At 44.4% G+C, this 16,920-nt stretch overlaps 1 protein-coding gene across 3 annotated transcripts in view; it reads left to right on the top strand.

The window, feature by feature from the left end:
- The first annotated feature begins 7,305 nt into the window (after positions 1-7,305).
- The window catches only part of LRRC8D (leucine rich repeat containing 8 VRAC subunit D), a 53,940-nt gene continuing 44,325 nt past the window's right edge, over positions 7,306-16,920 (top strand). The window contains exon 1 of one of the 3 annotated variants that reach the window (XM_077182270.1): positions 7,306-7,323. The gene's annotated coding sequence lies outside the window, so the exon portion shown is untranslated. Of the gene's footprint in view, positions 7,324-9,811; positions 9,951-16,920 lie in introns of those variants that run through there. The other 2 variants (XM_054637998.2, XM_054638001.2) reach the window with 2 other exon arrangements.

The raw sequence follows: 16,920 nt of genomic DNA, 5'->3' as shown, positions 1-16,920 counted from the left end.
AGACTACAGAAAAATGTAACACATGCCAAGCTAGCAGCCAAATGTGGGTTCAAGTGTCACAGACAGTAGGGGAAGGCTCTGGGTCACTCATTAAACTCTGAGACCTTGTTGTTGTTAAAAGATGAGCAAAATTGGGAAATGCAAGAAAACTGTTCACGTTTTGCTGAGTTTTCAGATCTGAGTCTGCTAAATTAATGTTTTAAGTAAAATATCACAATTTTATAATATGTTTCCAACTAGTCATTTTACAGCTTTCCACAGATGGTCTGAAGTATGTATGAAAATATAATTCAAATGGAAAATTCCATGCCTTTAGAGCATCCTTACGTGCTCTCTCATATGCACCTCCTGCATGTCCTGCAGCAATTGTTTAAATGTTACAATTTCATGACCACTGGTGGTTTTGTGGTGGTGAAACGAAGCTGGAGAAGTGGAAGCAAAAGAAACAAAGCAAGAAAGAGTGATGTTTCTAGTAGGAAAACAAAATGTGCAAATGCAAGAGACTTGCAAGGAAAAGTAAAAGAATCAGAGGAGGTGATGTTAGCAGCACTCAGTTTATCTAGGAAAGGATAGGGGTTGGCTGAGATGCAAGGTGGAGAGACCCCATCAGGAGTGGGAACCAGCAGAGCTGTAGATGTTAGCTGAAGCCCTCCAGATGAATGAGGTGGTCTCCAGAAGGTCACCCAGGAGACATTTGTGAGGGGAGGAAGGAGTAGATGGGCTTGATGTAGACTCCCATGTGGAAAGGGCAGGGAACAGATGAGGGCAAGGAAGGATGAATAATGTGCCCAGGGTGGGAACAGAAGGAGGACACTGGCATCCTGGTCCAAGGGTCTTTGTGGAAAGAAAGAAGGCAGCAGACAAGAAAAGCAATTCCATAAGACAGGAAGGAATACAACTTCAAAGGGAATTTGCAATTAATGGCACCAGAAGCAGCAGCACAACCAGAAGGATGGGGATAGAGATGGAGGAGTGAGAGGCTGTGAAACTTAATGGTGCAAGCACTGGAATAAAGGTAGAGATCAGGGTTGTTAGGCTGAGGGTAGAGTTAGCTGTGGTGCTGGATTCTCCCATTCAGAGAACAAGGAAGAAGAAAGGGTGGGATTTAAGGACAAGGGGAAATTATAAGCTGCTTACCTTGGAAGTCTTGATAAAGGAGCCTGGAGGAAAGTGAGGATTTGGAGCTGTGAAGGATTGAGTAAGGCTAAAGGAGGTGGCAGAAGATACGGTTTCTGGGGTATTTGGATAAGTAGGAGCAGATTAATGCTGTTGACTGTATAAGAACCAGGAAGAGTACAGGAGAGGAACAAGCCTGGCTCAGACGTGGGAGAAGCTGGCAGTATCCCTGCACAGAGGTAGAAGAAAGAGAAGACCTGTGTGAAGCAGTAACCTGAGGTGGTAGGCAAGGGGTCTAAAGTGAAGGAAACTGTTGGAGGACTGGGAGAGAGGATGGAGCAAGAGGTGTTAGGAGAGAGCACAGAAGATGTGAGTAGTAGGGAGATATAGAGGAAGGAAAGGGTAGAGCAGTGCAGCAAAGCTTTGTGAGGCTGAGGAGTGCAAGAGAAAAGGGGATGGGAGTCAAACAGCAGAGGTAGTGTGAAGGTGGAAAGGATGGAGAGATGGAATTATTCCAAGGTGGGAGGGAAGAAGAAAGACAAATGAATAGGCAAATTATAACTAATGCAATAATTAACTGCTACAGCAGTAATCTGATTGTTACCCAAAAAAGAGGATGAGGCAGGGAGTTCGTGAGTGAGGGGGAGGCATGATCAGGCTGGTAGAGAAGCAGAAGTGGGCTGGGCCCAGTGGGGTGCAGAGGCAGCGTGGCAGGGAGCAGCAGGAGCAGATGCTGGGGCTGTAGTTCCTATGGCAACATAGCCAGGCAAATGCAACAAGTGTGCCAACGTGGCAGCGTTAGCAGGGGACAGCTCCGTGCCTTTCTGTGTCACACTGCTCAGGGTGGGAGTGGAGCCGAGCACCATCCCTGGCCACCAGGACAGCATGGCTCTGCCCCTGCAGAAACCAGCACAAATTACTGGCAGGTTTTTACTGCTGTGAAATGGGGGCCTTGTGCTCTCTTTCTCCAATCTTAGGAATCCCAAAGCGCAGCAGAGTGAGAGCTGCTGAGGGGCCTGTGTGCCCCATGGCGAGGGGATAGCTCTGCCGGGAGCGATGGAAGAGTGAGCATCTGCCCTCCTCAGGCCCATGTGCCATGGGGCTGGGGGCTTAAATCTCCCATGCCCTGGCTCAGCACGGCCTGCTGCAGCTGGCACATACCTCCAGGTGCCTGCAGTGTGTAAGTGCCCTCTGTCATAGTGTGAGGCCGGTCTGCCTACAGCAGGCAGAAAAAGCACATGACTTTCACAGGATGGGACCTTATTTTTCACTCATAAATTTTGGCAGAGTTTTCCCTTCCTTTCCTGTATCATCTCTTGTAATTAATCAGCAGTTTGGGTCTGTAGCTACTCCACCGTTGTGCTCATGTCCTACACTAAACAGCTGGAGACAGAACATAAAGGCAAATTTTCCTATAGCTCTGACGCTCGGACAGAAAGAATAACCCTGCGGGCTGAGCAGCAAGGATGCAGCTCCCATTGATCCTGCCCTGCCGGAGATCCATCCTGTCCCGCAGCAGCGCTCGGGCTCTCCGCGGGCTCGCAGCTGCGTCCAACAGCAGAGGGAGCTCCGGGAGAGGAAGAGGAGCAGGCGAAGCTTGGCAGGAGCAGCCCCGGGAAGGAGGGAGGTGGGCAGGGGTGGACGGAGGTAACTTCAGGCTGCTCTGCTGCACCAGGTAGGGAGCTTTTAACAGCGTGAATGGATGAGGGGAAAAGGGGCTTGAGAGCGGGAGCAGTTGAAAAGCAGCCACCATGGAAACAAAATGCCAGGAGAACTTTAGGTATAAAGAGACAAGCAAAAGATGTGTCTGGGTGCTCTTTCTAAGATTTAAGACTTAGGCTAACTTCAGGGCATCTTGAGCTAAATAGCTGTAAGGAGGAGGAGGGTATCTTAGTTACTTGGAGAGTGGTTTTTTGTGTATTTAGGTGCTAAAAGGTCTGTTTGTATTTTTTCTGAGGAGAGTGCCCTGTGTTGAACACTATTGTCACATCAAATTAATTTCAGAAAGTTTCAGTGACATTTTGAGAAACTCTGGTGCCATGGGTTCACACCAGCATCAAAGGAAAGCAGTGAATATGCCTTTGTGGCAGTGGAAATGCACCCACTGGTAGTTGATGGCCATTTCTGCCACACTTGGGATGACAGCAATACCAGCCAGCCACATCACAGCCCCTACAAAGCCAGATTGTGGCTATGACTCTAGCCACAGAGATCAGAGCAAGGAAATAAATATGTTGGTCTTTCCATCCCTTGTTCTCTGTGGTCCCGGGTGCAGCACAAGAGCGGGCATGATTCATTCCACGGTGTCCGGGCAACCCAAGGGAAAATCGCCTGCTAATTTCAGTTTCTGATGTCAGAACGTATAATTAACCTGACAAAGCAAAACGCTATTTTAGGTTAAGGCGTGATCAGACCTTCCTTCTCCCTCTACCTATTTCTAAATGGTAATAAGTTGAAGGTGTTTGAGGCTGGGGGAGGTATACGTTTTGTGGTGGCTATACAGTGTGGGCAGTGAATTTGCTGCTCTCATGCTCTCTAATAATAAAAATATTACCAGTGCTTTCTCCAATTAATTTATATTCAAGTTAAATGCAGAGAAAACAAATTATTTGGACATCAGAGTAACCTTCTTCCCTGTCATTGCATGTGTGTACAACACTCCTCCTTTTTATCAGTGTTTGGAACAGGAGATTTGAAATTAGCATGCTGAATGCCATGGTGGCTGTGCATAGGAATCACAGGAGTACTTGGAATCTTTAAGGTGTGTAATGTTAGAGTGGATAGTGTGATGCTAGAATGACAGTGGATATTTAATTTTGTAGAAGCTTTAGTGACTGGAATACTTTGGTTTACTGTTTCAAATACTGTATTTGAAAAAGTGTTGGGAAGAGGATTTCAGAGGTGAATTTATATCATGTTGTTGCTATGTTTTCCCTTGGGTAGAACTGATAGAATGGAGCAATTGATTTTGTTTGATCTATCATATATACACATAACCAGCAGAATGTGCTGCATTTAAGGTAAGAAGATTAATATAGCGCATTTCAAGCAAAACTTCTTTTAGTGCTGTGTTGGCAAGTCTGGGTTCTGTAGGCTCCCAGGCACCAAAAAAAAAAAAAAAAAAAGAAAAAGCAGCCATTTTGCAGTTCTTGAGGTGGGGAAAGAGCTCTAAGTACCTCTGGGTCCCTGATTAAGGAGCTCCATTTTAAAACAAGAGTTCTACAGTCTACTTCTACAGAATGACTAGTGGTTTCTTTGCTCCATAGTAAAATAGGAAGGCAGAGAGAAAATGCAGCATGTAAGATATAAATATTACTCCCTTATCCCTTTTTCCCCCCCCTGCTGTTTTTGCCTCATATTCCTCAAATTTGGTAGTTTTTGGTGGTTGGGTTTTTTTTTTGTTGTTGTTTTTGTTGTTGTTTTTTTCCGATTTGGTTTTGGGTTGGTTTTTTTTGGGGAGAGGGGTTGTTTGTCTGGATTTTCTCCTGATCTAGTTGGGTGAGTCCTTAATCTTTAGCCATTTGAATGACTGGAGATCAGTCATTTTCAGGCTCAGAGCATTTTGGTCCCACATATGTTCTTTCTTTTTCCTCCTGCTGCTCAGAAAGCTTTGCCCAGCTGTGCACCTCATTATGCCCTTGTGGCTAGGCTATTTTAAGGAAACTTATTCCAAAGGAATAACAAAATCAGCAAGGTCTAACTATTGTACCAGAGTGATTGGTGAAGTAAAGGTTAAGTGCTAGCACAGGTACAGCTCAGCACTCTGAAGATAACTGGCTTGCCATTTCTTTAAAGGTCACCATTGTCCTAGATCCAGGTGGGGCACTTAGGTTTTGTGTCACTCCGTTTGCACATGGAGCCACAGCCATTTCACTGAGAAAGCCAATTGAGATCTGAAGGGGAAAGAAGGGCTTTCAGGCCTGATTTGAAGAAAGAAATAATAGACTGAAATGTCCCTGGGAAAGCAGGGAAACTGTTCCAGAGAGCAGGGCTAGACAAAGTATGACACCTGAAAGCTTCTTTTGGTCTTACCCTGCTAATTCTTATTATGACAGCTTTTAAATTTTTATTTCCTCTTCAGTCTCCATGTTTAGCATTTAGTAATTGTGAAAATGGTGTTGAGCAGAAGAGGCAGAGATCATAGAAGCAGTAAAGTGCAAAATCAAGAAAATAGGAAGAGCTAAGTAGATTAAGTAGACTGGCACAGACGAACCCCTCCTCCCAGCCCGCTGGCTCTGAAAATCTGAAGGTACTCAACATCTCAGCAGTGATTCCTGCCTGGGCACTGAGTATCCACACCCATGTTACCAGCCAGTACATTTGACTGACACAGGCTTTATCTTGGGTTGGCCAAGCAATGCACAACCACATTCTTGCTTCTGCTAAAGTAAGTTCTACCCTGGCAAGGTTTGCCTGCAGCTCAGTTTATGGCCTTCCTGCCATGCCTCCCATCTCATATGATGCTCTGTGTTTTGTGACTTTATAGTCCTTTATTGATCAGTACAGAATGAAACAGATTGGCCATCTGTTTGTCTATCCACTGGATGAAATTTGAGAACTCATGAAAACTAGGTCTTCTGTGTAATCAGAAGCAGCCAGCATGTGTTCCTGCCATCACTTGAAAAACTTTGCTGAGCTGCAGTGAGATAACACAGGCTGATTGCAATGCACACCATCATGGCTGCTGCTCTTGTTTCAAAATACAAAGGTACTTGCTAAGAATGAGGCCATTACCCAAATTTTTAGAAATGGGAACTGCACATTGGGTGGCTGACATCACAAATGAAACAAAAGAACTGGTGAGCACATTGTGGAGTTCTAGATGTAAGTAGAAACTGCTGTTTATCTAAAACAGTAATTCATTCCTTTTTTCAGCACAAAGACAAGGTAAGCAGTGATTTTTTTCCATCCAGGAAGTTCAGAAGCTAGGCTGGGCTTGCAAGCCCTTTAAGAGTCATTGTGTTTTTTAATACAGAGGCTGCTGTGCCAGGTGATTGAAGAAAAGCATAATAGCAAAGTATCTTCAGAAAAAGTGGTAACACAGGTCTGGATAATTGTTTATAATGGAGTCATATAATGGCAAAGAAAGTTGGTTAGCAGGAATTTTAAAAAGAAATCGATGGAATTACAAATGAACCTAGTAGGGACATGGTTTTGCAATGCTTTTTATATTGGAAAAACATGCTTTTTTTTCTTTTCTTCAATATCTTTGGGATTGCCAGTAAAAATGTATCAAAAGGAAGATTGTCTGATAATTTGATTAGAATTCCTGAAAGCTTTGGCAGTTTGTCCTGGTGATAGGGCAGACTGAGCTGCAGCAGTCTGGTAGCACAGGATCACAGCCTGGGGCTTCTCCTTCCCTCTCCTCTCTGGAAGAGCAGAGCCCCACACCTCACAGCTGGCTCTCCATGCAACAGGCTTTCCACAGCCAGCTGTGGGCATATGCAGAGCAGGCCCTTGCCAACATCTGCTTGCAGGACAACAAACCAGCTGCCAGCACATCGCCCAATTTTGCCTGGGAAGTCATCCTCGCTGCCACTGTGGTGGGTGTGTGGCACAGGGGTGGCACTAATGGCCCTGGGGGGTGGCAGTGGCAGATGGGGGCTGACAAGTCTGACTGCAGTCCCAGCCCCATCGTCCTGCCCATGTGTCCTGGTCGAACACCACAGGCTGAGCTGTTCAGCACTTAGAAACACTCTTTCTTGAAAACAGGTGGCCAGTAGCCAAGAGAAGTGACTCATATGCATCCTCCTCCTTATTTAAACTGGAGTCTTCCCCTTCATGCTTTGCCCATTCCATGGAGCCAAATTGGTGTTTCTGGAGAGGGGAAAGCCAATTCCCTGCCTGTGCCTCTTCAATGTAGCCATCTACACTTCTTCCTGAGTAACTGCTACCTCATCTACTTCTTTATCATAGAATCATAGAATACTTTGGGTTGGAAGGCATCTTTAAAGGTTATCTTGTCTAATCCACAACATCAAAATTCCCTTTCATCCTAAAGTTGCTTGGAAGAAAAATTTGTCAGCCCACTCAAAGCCAGGACTGAAATATTTCCCAGTATGGAATTTTCTCACTGTTTTCTGAGGAGCCACTGATGCACTCTATTTTTGACATCATCTCTTCCTCATGTTCACCTTCTGCTGGTGTTTCTTTTGCAGCTGGCTCCCTTGGACTGAACTTGGACACCTGCTGGACAATGTCATACAGGTATATATGAGATGCACAGTATGGCTGTTTGAGTGAAAGAAGAAAAGTACTGGAAATCATCTCAGAATAAATAGTCAGCTTTTAACCTGGCCAAAACTGTAACTCTGTTGGAGGGCTGAAATTTTCTAAAAAATTTTAATGAAATAAGAATGAGGGTAACAATAAGGTTGAAAAATATGACATATTTGGTTACTCAAAGTTATGGAATTTGAAAAATTGAAAGTAAAATGCAGTTGTAAATCCAAACAGGTTTATCCTGTGAGGCATATGGCTGCATTGCTATTGTGGCTCAGAGAACTGTTATCTCAGTTCTGAGCCACAAATCAAAATAACAATATTAGTTTATTTAATTGTAATGGGCCAATGTCAAAACTGTGCAAGTGGAAAAGAGCCATTTTCCCCCCACAGCCTCTGTTTTCTTGCATCTTTTTTATCATATGGAGTAACTTGGAGATGGCTGCCTTGTACTTTTGCATGTAGACTATAGCAGGATAACAGAATGGCTGGGATTTTTATTTGCCCCAAACTGAGCTCTTTTAAATTTATAATTTCCCTCCTCTCTTTTCTGTCCCACCTCAGCATGTCCTAGGTGGTCAGAGCTAGAAACAGCAAGGCAGAAAGAGCTGCCCAAAAGTACTCAAACTTGAGCTTGGGGAAGACCAAACCTGAAACAGTGGGAGAGGTCTCTACTAGAAAAGCTTGAAAGAGATGGTGTAGAGAGGTTTAAATTAAAACCCATTTGCGTTACCTTTAAATACATACCAAAACAAGTGAAAAAAAAAATCCAAACCAAAACAAAAACCAAACAACCCAGCATATGTTCTGTAGGAGGCGAGTCCTTCACACTTGTGTTTGCCCTGTCGGAAAGGGAATCTTAATTGGATCCGGATCTGCCCAGTTCCAGGTGTCTCCTCTCACAGGTCCCCAGAGCCATTTGTTTGTTTTGCTGGTGTGCCTCAGCTTGGCAAAGTATCTTGATTGCTAAGTGAATGTGGATTCAGCCAGCTCTGACCAGCTCTGGCATCTGAAAAAATCCTTTTTTCTTCCGCTTGGATTTCTCTGCCAGCTGCCTTCGAGTCAGGATTTCCCAGCCAGCAGCTCTTGTTATTATCTGTTTTCACTTGCCTTGATGTTTACCAGATTGGACTGCTTTTATCTCTATTAACCCTCCCTCACTGTGGAGCCCCACTATTACATACCCTATGTGCCTTGGCCACTGGGTCAGAGCAGAAATAAGTAAATAGATAATAAAATCACCTTATTGAGAAAACAGTGAGGTCTAAAATATTGGCCAAAAATAACACAAGTGATGATGATCTCAGGGAAGAAAATAGCTAAAAGGCCAAATGAAGGTATTAAAAATCAAAGGTTGAAATAATTGACTCATTAGCTCATTAGACTAAATCTGAGTTCTGCTAAAATTCCCCACCAGATGAAAACTCTGGTATGAAAATAGTGCTGAACAGCTGAGAGCAGGACAAGCTGGCCTGATTTTTCCTGGTCTCAGAGTGAATTGTTGCTAAGAAGTGCTTTCATTTGTAACCTTAGATACGTCATACAGTCATTTAGACCAGAAGGTCTGATTAAAAATGCATCTAAAAATGTAACGGGGAAATTCTCAATCTTTAAGGGGCCATAAAGCTATTCTGAACAAGCACCAAAAATCACTTCCTATCTCCTCCAGTTCTTGAAAACATGCGGAGGAAATAAAATATGGAAAAGATAAGCTCGTTTTTTGTTTTTATTTTAAATTTCATTCTTCATCAAGACCAATATACTTTCAAAGGTAATAGATTACATCTAGTTAAAAAGACCCGCATGCCTGGTCACGTGTCAGTTCAGTGTTTAAGAAATATTTAAGGATATCGGTGGCTTTTCAGTTAAAGGAGGAAAAAAATGTTCTAGCGGATTTCGGGGTGAGGATCGGGGTAAGTTCGGCTTCTTCCTCAGTGTCCTGTGCTCAGCCTCCGGAGCCGCCGTGGAGGAATCCGTTCCTGCGATCCCAGCGGTGCCGCCTCCGCCCAAGCTAAAGCTGCCTTTGACTTTTTGGTTCCCTCAACGGCTCAAGATAGACAAATGAAATAACTTCCCTCCTTCCCCATGATAAGATTTTAATAATGAAGCCACGCAATGTGAACTTGTCGCTGCTTTATTTGGCTCACGCACTACGTTCCATTTACCTGCGCACCGCGAACACCCCTCGGGCTTTGCCGCCCGGCGCTTCGCTCCCGCCGCTCCCCGCGGACACTTCCAGCGCCCCCGCTCAGCCCCGGCGGTCCCGCCCCCGGCCCCGGCCCGCGGCACCTGAGCGCGGCGGCTGCGCGGGGGGCGAGCGGGCGGGGCCGGCCCGGCCCGGCCCTCACATGCGCGGCGCCGCAGGAGCCATTGGCCGCCGCCCCGCCGGCCCCGCCGCCGCCGGCAGCCGGTGCTGTCCGCACGCCGAGCCATGCGGGTGCGCGCTGCAGGACGCTGCTAGGAGCCGAGCCCGCCCCGCCTCTGCCCGCCCGCATGGCAGCTCCGTGGGACTGACCGCCGCCGAGAAGCTCTGCGCCCCCGCCGCACGCACGGCTCGGCTCGGCTTGGCCGGGCGGCTCTCGGGGTCCGCAGCCCGCAGAGCCGTCCCTGAGGTGAGGCGTGCGCCGGGCCGGCGGGAGGCGGTCGGGCAGGCGGCGGAAGGGCCGCGGGGAGGGGGCGGCATCCTCACCGGCACCCCCGCCGCTCCCTCCCCGCGCCTTCCCTCGCGCTCCTCTTTATCTTTTTCTGCGCGCAGACCGGCCTGGGCCGGTTCGCCGGTGCTGCTGCCAGCCCGGTGTGCCTCGGCGGGACCCCGGGGGCGGCTGCGCTCGTCGCGCTGCTCTCCCGCGGGATGCGCATCCACGCAGGACGTGCCCGCGAGAGCGGGGCTGGGAGTGCGGCGTGGTGCTGGGGAATGCGGCTGGAACTGCGAACCCCTTTCGAGGCCAGTGGGGTTGGATCCGGCCCCTCTGGGGGACGCCAGCTATGCGGGTTTTGTATGGGGTCAGCTGTGCGTCGTGTTGCAGCGCACGCAGATTAAAGGGGCCCAAGCCAGTCAGTAAAGCACATCTTCAGGGCAGAACCAGCCCTTGTCAGATAACCATCTCTGTTTTTTCGAGGCGCGTCTCCTCCCTTCCCCCTGCTCCCCGGTACGTGGCAATACCGACTCCTGCTCCTTTAGGATCCCTGAGCTTGGCACAGCAGCTCCTGTATTGCAAACCTGCATTTCCCTCCCCGTCACAAGTGCTGCTCCTGCTCTCAAACAAATACGAATTCAGGCGCAGAAGGCTTGTGACTTGCCCAGCATCCTTTAGAGGAGCTGGTCTGCGGTCACTGGGGGGATTCAGGCTCTGCGTTTCCAGCACGCTTGCAGCCCGTGGCACTTTCTCCTCTGCATGTTCCCAGTGTGTAAGAGCCATGAGATAGGTTACTCAGACTTGAAAATGGAGGACGGTAGTGGTGGTGGTGTTGTTTGGTGGATAAGTCTTAGCAGTACTTCCTGTAATGGTGGTGCTGAAAGTGATGTTTTACTTGACTTAGCTGCTGATGCAGAGAGCACTTCGGGGTACCTGCTGCTCGTAAGCTTTGCCAGTTACAGCTTTAAAACAATCCCCTAAAACTACAGGGAAGTATCTGGTGTTTTTTCAGCATTATGTCTGTCACCGTGATAGGAAAAGATAGTGTTTTCTGCCTGTAAAACTGAAGGTGGGGAGTGACAATGCCTGCTTGTTTGGGAGAGAGGGCTTTAGGATGGGAGAAATTTGCATGAACAGGGCTGAGATTTTAAACTCACAGTTCTGAGCTATCAAAAAAGCACTCTCATGCCAGATGGGGTAGCTAAGTCCCTTTCTCTGTGTTGTTTTTTTTCTTTTATTTCTGTCTTGTTTCTTGTTTTTTTGTGGTGGTGTTTTGTTTTGTTTTTTTCCCCTCACCTCTTCCTGGAGACAAAGGAAATCATCTTTCTTCAAACTTAGGGTAAGGTTAGTGTTGTGTTATTTGCTCTTGATTGCCATCTTTAAATTAATTCACCAAGCCTTACTTGGGGCCAGGATCCTATTCATTCTTTGTGCCTTACAAATGCCCTATAAACCTTTTATTGTTAGTTGAAACTGATTTATAAGGTCCTGACCTAGGAATATGCTTCTGTGGCTATATTTTTTTGCACAATTTTATCCTGTGTCTCTAGGCAGGCATTGCCTTTATAGTAAACTCACTTGGTGCTTTGCCTGTACCTTGCTTAGTGTCAGAAACGCTTGTCTGTTTGCTCTGTTTTCTTGCACATAATAGCAGGGGATATTAAATAGATTCTGTTCTTTGTAATTGTGATGACTTCAACACAAAATATTAAAACTTTACAACAGCTGTGTGAGGTTATGCAGGGAAGGAAGCAGCATTAAGCTGTCATTTGTTTTGTAAGATCCAGGTATGCACAGCAGATATATCTACCAGTCTTGACATCCTTGAGGGGATGGTAATCTGTCCAGTGTGTTGAGATCTGGAAAAGGAATTCTAACCAGCAGTACCAGCAATGAAGAAAGACTTTGTGCTGCTGTCAGATTCCTCAGGTAATTATTAATAGGAGCCAACCTCTATAATAACAATGCAGAGAGAGTGAAAGCACCTGGGTGCTTGCCCTGGAAAGATTAACTAGTGAACATTGTACTAATACATAGCTGTACACCTGAAATGTAGCTCTTGTATTCCAGTTCTTTCTTAGCCCTTTGTGCCTGTTGCCTTCGTCTTTTGTGTGGCAATACATAAGTGGGGGTACAGAGATACCACAGCTCTGCCTCCTGTTTATGGACTCTTTTCTTGACTGCATGCCTGGATAGGGAGGAAAAAAGCTAATGCTGTTTGTGCTGGACTTGCAATAAGTCCTGCCAGTGACAAAAGGATAAGAGAATAAAGGCTAGTGGAGAAAAGGGTACGTCCATCCCTGTGGTCAAAAGCACTTGCAGCTATGCATGTTGTGGCTTGGTGCAATTTTATAAGGGAAGCTTCCTGCGTTGAAATTGGTTCTTTTAAATTCTCTAGGTCTTCCCATTTCTTCTGTGTATTGAGGTCCCGTTCAGAGTGTGTTAAAGCCAGTGGCAGTAAGTGGGTTTTGAATCAGGCCCTGTGGCAAGCTGAGTTTCTTACCTTCTCCGTGTTCTCTGATGGCACCAGTGGCTGTGTCAGGTCCTGCTTGTGCTGCGTTCTCGAGGGTTGGCAGAGTGCTGACTCAGCACCTCAGCCCAGCCTCTCCCTTTGCCTTCTCCTGCACCCCTCAGAGCCAGAGGGGAGCTTGGCTACAGGTACAGGGGCACTGTGATAGCTGAGTTAGTGTCCTGAGGCTTCATCTCTGTGGGGCTGCTGAAGGCTGCTTTGCTGAGAAGTACCCTGAGTCACAAGTGGGGGAACATAAGGGAACTCAGTAAACAAGTTTCTCAACTGGATTAAAAAAAAAGAAAAAAAGAAGGGAGTTCCAGTGTAAGTATTTCACAAAATAATAATGAACTCTGAAGGTTTTCATTTCCTTTCAAAAAAGCAGTTTTTTATCTTCCAATTCACGAAGTTGCTGTAGATTCCTAAATATCATAAAACACAATTAGCAATTTTTATACTTAGATGTTACATATAATAGCACAGTAACAATAAGTGGAAAGAACAAAACCTGTTATTTCAGTTTCTGCTACTTAAATTCTTCAGTTTCTTGCTAGCATTGAAATAGGGCTGCACAGTTCTCCTTTTGTGGTTTTTTTTTTTCTTTCTTTCTGTTCTATTTGTTTATTTGTTGTCTCTTGGTGCTGGGGAGATTATATCCTAACCAACCTGAAAAGAAAAAGCTATTGCTGTGTTAAGAAAAATGGAAATATTTTTCCCCAGAAACTTTACATTTAGGTAAAGACTTGCCTGTGCTTTTGCATAACTGACATTTTAAGCATGTTTTTTTAACAAGCAATGAAAAGTCTGTGGACTTCACCATGCAAAGACTTGTGTCCATGACTAATTTTCCACCTATGTATAGTTTCATGAGTCCACATGCATGCATGAGGCTCTCTGGGGTCACGCTAGTGCCGCTTGATCTTGGATCTACCTGCTTTTATTCTTGGCTGTGATGATGAGCTGCTGTGGGTCCACACAAGACTGAGATATGAAGAAAGGTGTTTGTGAAATGCAGTTCTCTAGCAGTTACCAGCATTATGTTTTGTGAAAGCAGTTGTAATTAGTGTTTCAAGGCTGTCCTGTGCTTCTAACCTTGAGAACACTTTGAGCTACGTTTTTTGACTTGCTTGCATTGGGGATGGGTTTGGCTCAAGATCTTTTGGTTAGAGCAAATTGAGTACAATTTTCTTTTAACCATATAACAAAGAATAGGTACCAATTGCTTGCCAAACAGTTTCTCCCCTCAGAGATTACAAACAAATTTAGGAAAGAACAAAGCCAGGATTTCTAGTGTTTAACTTCTTGAGAATCATCTTGGTTTTGGCATGTGAAAAAGAAAAGTGCGTCACAAGTCAAGTTGGCACCTAATGCCGTCAGTAATACTAATTTCCACATCATTAATTTTAACTGACACTGCTTCAATCTTTCTCTTACCACAAATTTATTTAATTAAAAAAATTGAAACTCTTTTCTTTTATTTCTCTATTCTCTTCAGCGGTAGAGAGAACAGGTTCTTGTCCCCCTTCAGGAAATGGATAGGAAGAGAAGTTAAAAGACATTATTGTAGCAGCTGCCAGAATATTGAAGGAGATATCCTTGGAAGGAGAAAGCTTGTTTTCTAGAAATCAAGCCAGCAAAACCCCACTTTTGCCCAACACTTGGAGGCAGGCTGTAGTATGGGAAGTGAGTATGGCTGTACCAAGGACTCGTTTGTTATAACTGTTTTAAAAGAAATACCTTAGTTTTCTTCTTCTCCCTCTTCAAGTGTAAGTCAGGATACAAAACCATATTGTTCATGTAGCCTCAAAACTAATTTTCCTTCTTTCCACTTGAGCTCTTTCCTCAGAAGTGATTTGTTCTGAGACTGAAGTAATTGCAACATTCAAGACTTTAGAAGCAATCATGGAGTAAAATACAGCCACCCTTAGGGAGGAGGAAGGATGTTTGTTGCTCAGATATTTTTTCTTTTTGGAGGCCCTTTTTTGTTAAAGGTAACTCTGATTAAGAAGTAGAAAGAAATAACAAGGCTGAAGGCGTGTGGCATCCAGCAGTGAGTGAGGATAGCATTTGTGTTTATTCATCATAGTCTTGCTTTTTGTATTGTGTGATCAGTAAAAGAAGAAATAGTCTGATTCTTGTGATTTGCTTTACTCTGTTAGTGTTTAAAAAAAAAAAAACCTCTGTATATGGTCTTCTTGTCAAAAGTTAGGCATCTCAGGTGTTCTATCTTATGATGGTCTGCTTTGAAGACCAGAAAGTTGCAGTGGAAGATTTCTCAGACCTGAGGAATGGCCACTACACATAATTAAAGGCTGTTGTTACCTTTTCCTATCAGATAGCTCTTCAAACTGTTTGCTGTCCTTATAAATTTTGGAAAAAAATGCACAGTTCTCAAACTCACAGCTCTCTATTCATTTGATCAGGATTTTTCTGAGTCGTATCTCCTGATGATTTCCCCTGCGTGGTTAGACCATGGATAAGGCAGACTAAAGTGTCTGTTGCTCTTTTAGATGTCTTACCTGTGGCACTCACATGGAGCTGGTAAATATGATGAGACCATCTGCTGGATACAGTGATGCTCAGGATGAGCCCTCTCCCTGCATTCATTATGTAAAGATACACAGAGAAAGGAAAAACCCCTTACATGAAGGTTCTTTATTGTCCTGATGAAGCAGTGAGACAGGCTCCTGCCTGTCCTCATATAACCTAATGGCTACAAAGTCACAGCCAAGATACAGGTTTGTCTTTTTTTCCTCTCTTGAACTTCGTTCTTTGCAAGTCAGCATTGAGATAGTTTCTTTATAAAAGATATTCCTGATTGCCCTTGGGTCCTACAGAAGCCAGGGCTGCCACACCTATAATGTTTTCAAGTCTGGCCAATTGCACAGATACCAACATGCCTGTTAAAAGCTGGGATTTTCTTGTATGGAAAAAATTTTGAAGCACTTTACTCTTGCTGCAGTGATTTCCCAACCTGAGATTATAGCTTTAAGGACAGAACCAGTGCACAGGATGTGTATATGAATATGATGTCTGAATATTTACCTGTTTTTCATCTGTTGCAGGATAGGAAGGAAAGGAAGCTTACGTGCTTTCAGCTGCTGTGAGAACTTGCATAAAAAATGCGGATGCCTGCAATTACCCCAGTGCAGGCTTGCTGAATCTGTGTGTGCTAGGGATGGATATATTTTGACATGTGCACATGAAAAGTTGATTTTTTTCGTGTTCTGTCAGTAAAAGGTATGGTTTGTTGTCTGTCTCAAATACACTGATTAAATAACCAAGCTTATACAACACTGATTTGTTAATCATTGAAAATAACCTTTCGGTTCAAGAGCTTCCTCTGTGAGAATTAATATTTTATACAGAAGTGTTATGTAATAGACATTTTGTTGCCTTTGCAGTCCTGCACAGAGGAACATGTTGTTAAGCTGATGTGGTTTGGATTGTTCTGTATAAATTTGTCCACTAAATCAATGCAAATATCAATGAATAAGGGGGAAAAAAAGGTCCATATTGCATATTTGTAAATGGTGGTTTGTGTACAGATCATGGAAAGGGAGGATAGGAATTGCTTTGGCCTGATAGTCTCTGCATTTAAACTTTAGGGAGCAGTGTTAGAGGTAGTGCCCTGGCTTGCTTTGTTTCCAGGCACCACTGTGGTTACACAGGCTTTCCACATGCATTAGCAATTGCCTTCATCAAGGATGCACGGAGCACCAGAGTGCACAGTTAATCTGACTGTGCTTCAAAATACAAACTGAGAAGTCCATGTACAGGGCTCCTCTCAGTGGCTGCCATACAGAAACTTTTATGTACTTACTTTCTGACTAATTAAATGAAGAAACAAAGCCTAACTTACCTAATTTAGCAGAGGAACTGACAAAAGGGAAATGAAATTTTTCACGCGAGTTTTTTTAAGTAATATTTGATGGTTTATAAGCCATACTAAATTTCTTTGCAGTTTTGCCTTGTTGGCCTTGATAGTAGAGAGGAAGGAAAAACTGGTTTGATGGTTTTGCTACTCTCCTTTTCTATCCTTCTGACAACAAATGTATTGGCTCTGGAAACAAGGAAGTGGAGGAATGCAGAGACATAAAGGCTTGTTGGTGCTGCAGAAATTGTGAGTTTAACCAGTGTTGGTGTCCCAATGAAAAGTAGGTAGGAAAAAAAAAGGAGTGGACTGAGAGAAACAAAATTGTGCTAATGATCATTCGGAAAAGTGAAAGATGCACAGGTTTGGACAAGAATATTTTTCCGGTGTTTAAACCTTGTATTTATGCTATGTTTGTTTTTAGTGAAAGTTAATTTAGTATGTACTTAGATTGAAAGGTGAATTTAAGAGTGTTTTTATTAGTATTGATCAGTGTAACCCAAACAGATTTTAAAGAAAGAAACCACTGAGGCCTGAGTTACAGGAGAAAAAAGATAGTAAAG

This window comes from Agelaius phoeniceus, chromosome 8 (genome assembly GCF_051311805.1).
Source record: "Agelaius phoeniceus isolate bAgePho1 chromosome 8, bAgePho1.hap1, whole genome shotgun sequence".
In the NCBI taxonomy this organism is placed as follows: domain Eukaryota; kingdom Metazoa; phylum Chordata; class Aves; order Passeriformes; family Icteridae; genus Agelaius; species Agelaius phoeniceus.
Note: the sequence above shows the minus strand (reverse complement) of the source record. Positions and strands in the feature narration are given on the sequence as shown.